Below are 8,498 nucleotides of genomic sequence, written 5' to 3' on the forward strand. Positions count from 1 at the left end.
CATCTCGCCCCTCTGGCCGGCTGAGCGCCCGTACGTTCTTTTCATGGGTTGACTTAGGCATACAGAGTTCATTCCCAGTCTAAGCATATGGAGTTCATTCCCAGTCTAAGATCGGACCAAACCGAGGGTTATGACAGCACATGTTGGGCTCGGCCATGTGCTGGTGCCTCATTTTTCTTCGCCGGGGCACCATCGCCGGAGCATCGTCGGAGAACTTGACCGGCGATCGGGGGGGTCGGGGGGTGTGCGAACTTGATGTGTGATGGGTGCTGGTACCTGGCCCTTATATTGGCCCCCTATCCCTCATCAAACCTCAAGAACTCACACCCCCTTAAAGAGCATTTGAGATTTTACAGGTTTGCTGCCAGTAGCCATTAAAGTGTCTAAAATGGTGACACTTTTTTCAAATGGCCACAAAATCTTGTACACTTCGAGTTTTTAGCTGAATTTTTTTGTACATACCAATAAAAATACAAGGATCACGTTTACCAAGTTTGGGGCCAAAACTCCTTCCAAAAAAATTTTAAAAAATTGCAAACCGAAAAAAGTTTCAAAAATCATGAAAAATAGCAAACGAGTCGTCTTGCTATGAAACTTCAGGTGAAGGCTTAAGAGACCATTGTATGAATTTACAAGCCATAAAAATGGCATTGGCATGTAGAAATATAAAGATGCACCTAAACCCACCTACCACCTTAGCGATCCGCGGCTTGCGCATCCCGTCTCTCTGGCCGACGTAGCGCCCGCCCGCCCGCCTGCTCATTTCGTCAGTTGGCTTAGGCATACAGAGTTCATTCCCAATCTAAGATCAGACTGGACTGAGGGTTGCAAGAGCAGGATCGACAGCACGTAGAGGGGGACCCGGTCGATCCCCAGCTTGCGCATCTCGCCCCTCTGGCCGGCAGAGTGCCCGCACGTTCGTTTCATGGGTTGACTTAGGCATACGGAGTTCATTCCCAGTCTAAGCATACAGAGTTCATTCCCAGTCTAAGATCGGACCGAACCGAGGGTTGCAGCAGCACATGCTGGGCTCGGGCATGTGCTGGTGCTGCATTTTTCTTCTCCGAGGTACCATCGTCGGAGCATCACCGGAGAACCTGACCGGCGGCATTAGGGTTTCGGTGATCGGTGGGGCCGGGGGGTGTGCGCACATGATGTGCGATGGGTGCCGGTACTTGGCCCTTTTATTGGCCCCTTATCCCTCTTCAAACCTTAAGAACTCACACCCCTTAAAGAGCATTTGAGATTTTACAGGTTTGCTGCAAGTAGCCATTAAAGTGTCTGAAATGGGGACACTTTTTTCAAATGGTCACAAAATCTTGTACACTTCGAGTTTTTAGCTGAATTTTTTTGTGCACGCCAACAAAAATACAAGGATAACGTTTACCAAGTTTGGGGCCAAAACTCCTTCCGAAAAAATTTTGAAAAATCCCGAACCGTAAAAATTTTTGAAAATCGTGAAAAATAGAAAATGAGTCGTCTTGCCATGAAACTTCACGTGAAGGCTTAAGAGACCATTGTATGAATTTACAAGCCATAAAAATGGCATTGGCATATAGAAATATAAAGATGCACCTAAACCCACCTACCACCCTATCGATCTACAGCTTGCGCATCCCGTCTTTCTGGTCGAAGTAGTGCCCGCCTGCTCGCTCGTTGTGTCGGTTGGCTTAGGCATACGGAGTTCATTCCCAGTCTAAGATCAGACCGAACCGAGGGTTACGGTAGCAAGATTGGTAACACACAGAGGGGGACCCAACCGATCTCGGCTTGCGCATCCTGCCCCTCAGGCCGACTGAGCGCCCGCACGCTCATTTCGTGTGTTGACTTAGACATACGGAGTTCATTCCCAATCTAAAATCAGACCGGACCGATAGTTGCGGCAGCACATGCTGGGCTCGAGCATGTAATACTGTCACATTTTTCTTCGTTGGGGCACCATCGCCGGAGCGTCATCGGAGAACCTGACCGGCGGCATCGGGGTTTCGACGATCGGCGGGGCTGGGGGGTCTACGCACATGATGTGCGATGGGTGCCGGTACTTGGCCCTTATATTGGCCCCTTATCCCTTATCAAACCTCGAGAACTCACACCCCTTAAAGAGCATTTGAGATTTTGCAGGTTTGCTGCCAGTAGCCATTAAAGTGTCTGAAATGGGGACACTTTTTTTAAATGGTCACAAAATCTTGTACACTTCGAGTTTTTAGCTGAATTTTTTTGTGCATGCCAAAAAAAATACAAGGATGACGCCTACCAAGTTTGGGGCCAAACTCCTTTTGAAAAAATTTTAAAAAATCTCAAACTGTAAAAAGTTTTGAAAATCATGAAAAATAGAAAATGAGTCGTCTTGCCGTGAAACATCACGTGAAGGCTTAAGGGACCATTGTATGAATTTACAAGCCATAAAAATGGCATTGGCACGTAGAAATATGAAGATGTGCCTAAACCCACCTACGACCCTATCGATCCATGGCTTGCGCATCCCATCTCTCTGGCCTACGTAGTGCCCGCCCGCCCGCCTGCTCGCTCGTTTCGTCGGTTGGCTTAGGCAGACAGAGTTCATTCCTAGTCTAAGATCGGACCAAACCGAGCGTTGCAATAGCAGGATCGATAGCACGTAGAGGAGGACCCGGTCGATCCCCGGCTTCTGCATCCCGCCCTCTGGCCGGTTGAGCGCCCGCACGCTCGTTTCATGGGTTGACTTAGGCATACGGAGTTCATTCTAGTCTAAGATCGAACTGGATCGAGGGTTGCGGCAGCACATGCTGGGCTCGGGCATGTGCTGGTGCCGCATTTTTCTTCGTCGGGGCACCATCGCCGGAGCATCGTCGGAGAACCTGACCAACGGCATTGGCGTTCCGAAGATTGGGGGGCCGGGGGGTGTGCGCACATGATGTGCGATGGGTGCTGGTACTTGGCGCTTATATTGGCCCCCTATCCCTCATCAAACCTCGAGAACTCACACCCTCTTAAAGAGCATTTGAGATTTTACAGGTTTGCTGCCAGTAGCCGTTAAAGTGTCTGAAATGGGGACACTTTTTTCAAATGGTCACAAAATCTTGTACACTGTGAGATTTTAGCTGAATTTTTTTGTGCATGCCAACAAAAATACAAGGATCACGTCTACCAAGTTTGGGGCGAAAAATCTTTCCAAAAAAATTTTAAAAAATCCTGAACCGCAAAAAGTTTCAAAAATCATGAAAAATAGAAAATGAGTCGGCTTGCCATGAAACTTCACGTGAAGGCTTAAGGGACCATTGTATGAATTTACAAGCCATAAAAATGGCATTGGCACATAGAAATATGAAGATATGCCTAAACCCACCTACGACCCTATCGATCCACGGCTTGCGCATCCTGTCTCTCTGGCCCACCTGCCCGCTCATTTCGTCGGTTGGCTTAGGCATATGGAGATTATTCCTAGTCTAAGATTGGACCGGTCCGAGGGTTGTGGCAGTAGGATCGGCAGCACGCAGCGGGGGACCCGATCGATCCTCGGCTTACGCGTCCCGCCCCTCTGGCCGGCTGAACGCCCGCACACTCGTTTCGTGAGTTGACTTAGGCATACGGAGTTCATTCCCAGTCTAAGATCGGATCGGACCGAGGGTTGCAGCAACACATGCTAGGCTCAGGCATGTGCTAGTGCTACATTTTTCTTCGTCGGGGCAGCATCGCCGGAGAACCTGACCGACGGCATTGGGGTTTCGGTGATCGAGGGGCCGTAGGGGTTGTGCACACATGATGTGCCATGGGTGCTGGTTCCTGGCCCTTATATTTGCCCCCTATCCCTCATCAAACCTCGGGAACTCACACCCCCTTAAAGAGCATTTGAGTTTTTACAGGTTTGCTGCCAGTGGCCATTAAAGTGTCTGGAATGGGGACACCTTTTTCAAATTGTCACAAAATCTTGTACACTTCGATTTTTTAGCTGAATATTTTTTTGCACGCCAACAAAAATACAAGGATCACGTCTACCAAGTTTGGGGCCAAAACATCTTCCAAAAAAATTTTAAAAAATCCTGAACCGTAAAAAGTTTTGAAAATCATGAAAATTAGAAAACGAGTCATCTCGCCATGAAACTTCACGTGAAGGCTTAAGGGACCAATGTATGAATTTACAAGCCATAAAAATGGCATTGGCATGCAGAAATATGAAGATGTGCCTAAACCCAACTACCACCCTATCGATCCACGGCTTGCGCATCCCGTCTCTCTGGCCGGCATAGTGCCCGTCCACCCGCTCATTTCATCGATTTTCTTAGGCATACGGAGTTCGTTCCCAGTCTAAGATCAAACCGGACCGAGGGTTACGACAGCATGCAGAGGGGGACCCGACCGATCCCCGACTTGTGCATCCCGCCCCTCTGGCCGGCTGAGCGCCCGAACGCTCGTTTCATGGGTTGACTTTGGCATACGGAGTTCATTCCCAGTCTAGGCATACGGAGTTCATTCCCAGTCTAAGATCGGACTGGATCGAGGGTTGCGACAGCACATGCTGGGCTCGGGCAGGTGCTGGTGCCGCATTTTTCTTCGCCGGGGCACCATTGTCGGAGCATCGTCGGAGAACCTGACCCGCAGCATTAGGGTTTTGACGATCGGGGGGGCCGGGGGGGTCTGCGCACATGATGTGCGATGGCTGGTGGTACTTGGCCCTTATATTGGCCCCCTATCCTTCATCAAACCTTGAGAACTCACACCCCCTTAAAGAGCATTTGAGATTTTACAGGTTTGCTGTCAGTAGCCATTACAGTGTCTGAAATGGGGACACTTTTTTCGAATGGTCACAAAATCTTGTACACTTTGAGTTTTTAGCTGAATTTTTTTATGCATACGAAAAAAAAATACAAGGATCAGGTCTACCAAGTTTGCGGATAAAACTCCTTCCGAAAAAATTTTAAAAAATCCCGAACCGTAAAAAGTTTAGAAAATCGTGAAAAATAGCAAACAGGTCGTCTTGCTATGAAACTTCACATGAAGGCTTGAGGGACCATTGTATGAATTTACAAGCCATAAAAATGGCATTGGCATGCAGAAATATGAAGATGTGCCTAAACCCACCTACCACCTTATCGATCGATGGCTTGCGCATCCCATCGCTCCGGCCGACGTAGTGCCCGCCCCTCCGACCGGCGTAGTGCCCGCCCGCTCGCTCGTTTCGTCAGTTGGCTTAGGTATACAGAGTTCATTCCCAGTGTAAGATCAGACCGGAGCGATCCCCGACTTACGCATCCCGCGCCTCTGGCCGGCTAAGCGCCCGCACGCTCGTTTCGTGGGTTGACTTAGGGATACAAAGTTCATTCCCAGTCTAAGCATACGGAGTTCATTCCCAGTCTAAGATCAGACCGGATCGAGGGTTACGGCAGCACATGCTGGGCTCGGGCATGTGCTGGTGCCACATTTTTCTTCGTCGGAGGACCAACATCGGAGCATCACCGAAGAACCTGATCGACGACATTAGGGTTCCGGCGATCGGGGGGGCCGGGGGGGATGTGCGCACATGATGTGCGATGGGTGCTGGTACTTGGCCCTTATATTGGCCCCCTATCCCTCATGAAACCTCGAGAACTCACAACCCCTTACAGAGCATTTGAGATTTTACAGGTTTGCTACCAGTAGCCATTAAAGTGTCTGAAATGGGGACACTTTTTTCAAACGGTCACAAAATCTTGTACACTTCGACTTTTTAGCTGAATTTTTTTGTGCATGCCAACAAAAATACAAGGATCACGTCTATTAGGTTTGGGACCAAAACTCCTTTCAAAAAAATTTTAAAAAATCCCGAACCGCATAAAGTTTTGAAAATCGTGAAAAATAGAAAACGAGTCGTCTTGCCATTAAAGTTCACGTGAAGGCTTAAGCACCATTGTATGAATTTACAAGCCATAAAAATGGCATTGGAACGTAGAAAAATGAAGATGTGCCTAAACCCACCCACCACCCTATCGATCCACGGCTTGCGCATCCCGTCTCTCTGACCGGCGTAGTGCTCGCCCGCCCATCGGCCCGCTCATTTCGTCGGTTGGCTTAGGCACACGAAGTTCATTCCTAGTCTAAGATCGGATCGGACCAAAGGTTCCGACAGTAGGATCGGCAGGACGTAGAGGGGGACCTGGCCGATCCCTGGCTTGCGCATCTCACCCCTCTGGCTAGCTGAGCGCTCGCACGCTCATTTCTTAGGTTGACTTAGGCATACGGAGTTCATTCCCAGTCTCAGCATATGGAGTTCATTCCCAGTCTAAGCATACGGAGTTCATTCCCAGTCTAAGATCGGACCAGACCGAGGGTTGCGACAGCACATGCTGGGCTCGAGCATGTGCTAGTGCCGCATTTTTCTTCGTCGGGGCACCATCGTCGGAGAACGTGACCAGTGGCATTGGGATTCCGACGATCGGGGGGGCCGGGGGGGCTGTGCGCGCATAATGTGTGATGGATGCTGGTACTTGGCCCTCATATTGGCCCCCTATCCCTCATCAAACCTTGAAAACTCACACCCCCTTAAAGAACATTTGAGATTTTACAGGTTTGCTGCCAGTAGCCATTAAAGTGCCTGAAATAGGGACACTTTTTTCAAATGGTCACAAAATCTTGTACACTTCGAGTTTTTAGCTAAATTGTTTTGTGAATGCCAACAAAAATACAAGGATCACGTCTACCAAGTTTGGGGCCAAAACTCCTTCCGAAAAAATTTGAAAAAATCTCGAACCCCAAAAAGTTTTGAAAATCATGAAAAATAGAAAACGAGTCGTCTTGCCATGAAACTTCACGTGAAGGCTTAAGGGACCATTGTATGAATTTGTAAGCCATAAAAATGGCATTGGCACGCAAAAATATGAAGATGTGACTAAACCCACCTACCACCCTATCGATCCATAGCTTGCGCATCCCGTCTCTTTGGCCCCCTATCCCTCATCAAACCTCGAGAACTCACACCCCCTTAAAGAGCATTTGAGATTTTACAGGTTTGCTGCCAGTAGCCATTAAAGTGTCTGAAATGGGGACACTTTTTTCAAATGCTCACAAAATCTTCTACACTTCGAGTTTTTAGCTGAATTTTTTTGTGCATGCCAACAAAAATACAAGGATCACGTCTACCAAGTTTGGGGCGAAAACTCCTTTCGAAAGAATTTTAAAAATCCCAAACCCCAAAAAGTTTCAAAAATCATGAAAAATAGAAAACGAGTCGTCATGTCATGAAACTTAACGTGAAGGCTTAAAAGACCAGTGTATGAATTTACAAGCCATAAAAATGGCATTGGCTTGCAGAAATATGAAGATGTGCCAAAACCCACCTACCACCCTATCGATCCACGGCTTGCGCATCCTGTCTATCTGGCTGGCGTAGTGCACGTCGGCCCGTCCGCTTGTTTCATCGGTTGGCTTAGGCATACGGAGTTCATTCCTAGTCTAAGATCAGACCAGACCGAGGGTTGCGACAGCAGGATCGATAGCATGTAGAGGGGGACCCGGCCGATCCCTGGCTTGCGCATCCCGCCCCTCAGGCCGGCTGAGCGCCCGCACGCTCGTTTCATTTGTTGACTTAGGCATACGAAGTTCATTTCCAGTCTAAGCGTACAGAGTTCATTCCCAGTCTAAGATCAGACCGGACCGATGGTTGCGGCAGCACATTCTGGGCTCGGGCATGTGCTGGTGCCGCATTTTTCTTCGTCGAGGCACCATCGCCGGAGCATCGTCGGAGAACTTGACCGGCGGCATTGGGCTTCCGACGATCGGGGGGCCGGGGGGTGTGCGCACATGATGTGCGATGGGTGCTGGTACTTGGCCCTTATATTGGCCCCCTGTCCCGCATCAAACCTCGAGAACTCACACCCCTTTAAAGAGCATTTGAGATTTTATAGGTTTGCTGCTAGCAGCCATTAAAGTGTTTTAAATGGGGACACTTTTTTCAAATGGTCACAAAATGTTTTACACTTTGAGTTTTTAGCTGAATTTTTTTATGCATGCCAACAAAAATACAAGGATCATGTCTACCACGTTTGGGGCCAAAATTGCTTCTGAAAAAATTTTAAAAAATCCCGAGCCGTAAAAAGTTTCAAAAATCATGAAAAATAGAAAACGAGTCGTCTCGTCATGAAACTTCACGTGAAGGCTTAAGGGACCATTGTATGAATTTACAAGCCATAAAATGGCATTGTCTGGCAGAAATATGAAGATGTGCCTAAACCCACCTACCACCCTATCGATCCACGACTTGCGCATCCCGTCTCTCTGGCTGACGCAGTGCCCGCCCACTCGCCCGCACGCTCGTTTTGTCATTTGGCTTAGGCAGACAGAGTTCATTCCCAGTCTAAGATCCGACCAGACCGAGGGTTGCAACAGCAGGATCAATAGTACGCAGAGGAGGACCCGACCGATCCCCGGCTTTCGCATCCCGCCCTCTGGCCGGCTGAGCGCCCGTACGCTCGTTTCGTGGGTTAACTTAGGCATACGGAGTTCATTCCCTGTCTAAGAATACAGAGTTCATTCCAGTATAAGATCGG

This window comes from Durio zibethinus, chromosome 2 (assembly GCF_047325235.1).
Source record: "Durio zibethinus cultivar Kanyao isolate XHJ-2024 chromosome 2, ASM4732523v1, whole genome shotgun sequence".
Classification (NCBI taxonomy): Eukaryota; Viridiplantae; Streptophyta; class Magnoliopsida; order Malvales; family Malvaceae; genus Durio; species Durio zibethinus.